Below are 1,121 nucleotides of genomic sequence, written 5' to 3' on the forward strand. Positions count from 1 at the left end.
GGACTTTGTTAAAAATGCAGACACCTGTCATGTCAGTAGTACAAAAAACTGAAAACTGTACCAACTGTATGACATTGTGAGTACTACTCTTTAAAAAAATGTAAAAATGTTGACTCTACAGATGGATTTATAGCCACCGATGCCCTGTTTCCACAACCATTATTTTTATAAAGTTCGAGCTTTTGGCTTTAGTGCCATGTTTTGCTCGATACTTTGAAATATTTTGTCGTTCTGTGTTTTAGCATTATGGAGATTCTCCCTCCTTCCGTTCATAAATTAACCTTTCGTGTGTGCTCTGTTTGCCCCATCTGTCCCTTTTTACTCGCTCTGTGTCTGTTCTCGTTACTATAGGTCCTTGCAGGCGCATGCGCCGTACCTCGGGGGAATTTCCCAGGTGCAAAATTTAGTGTGGCACGCTGACCTGTTGTGGAGATGTTCGCCTCATTAACACCCGCATGCACATCTCCCCTGCTTACCACTCTTTTCTTACCTGTGTCATATTGTAAAAGCATGTGCATATATACCCGCTGCTTTTGGTTCGTGCTGGGAAATCTAAGGGGGGGGGGGGGAGACAAGACCTTGAAAGAAAATAAAAAACAAAAGCAAAACTGAGCAATGTTCCAAAACAGAAGGAATGCGGAGGAGATACCTCAGCTCAGAGTTTCTGGAGGAAGTTGATATTATCTCGTTAACGTATCAAGTCGGTCAGCACGACGTTCATAAATAGTTCCAGTGGATTGTAGGATGCCACTCAGGGAAATCCCTTGTTTTGTTATTCCCTCCCCACCCCCGAGCTATCCAAATCATTTTCAGGCTGTGCAGACGGTTGCATGGCTCAGTAGAAGGGTGATTGACCTGAGGGCTGCCGGATAGGGACCTGATAGGGACTGAGGGTTTTAAACCCTCACAGTCAAATAAAAGTGTCGTAGAGGCTCCCGTTCTGTGGTTGACAGGTGCTGCTGTCTGTTAATTTAGCAATGAATTGCTGGCCGTAAGGGTAGTTGGAGGGTGGCACCAGAAGGTTCAACTTCTTTTCTTCTCCTGTTGTTTCTGTTTCTGTTTTACTTCCCCCCCTACGCCGTTTTTGTGTCGATTTGCTTCACTTTCCTCAAACGGAGTGG

This window comes from Aplysia californica, unplaced genomic scaffold (genome assembly GCF_000002075.1).
Source record: "Aplysia californica isolate F4 #8 unplaced genomic scaffold, AplCal3.0 scaffold00186, whole genome shotgun sequence".
Classification (NCBI taxonomy): Eukaryota; Metazoa; Mollusca; class Gastropoda; order Aplysiida; family Aplysiidae; genus Aplysia; species Aplysia californica.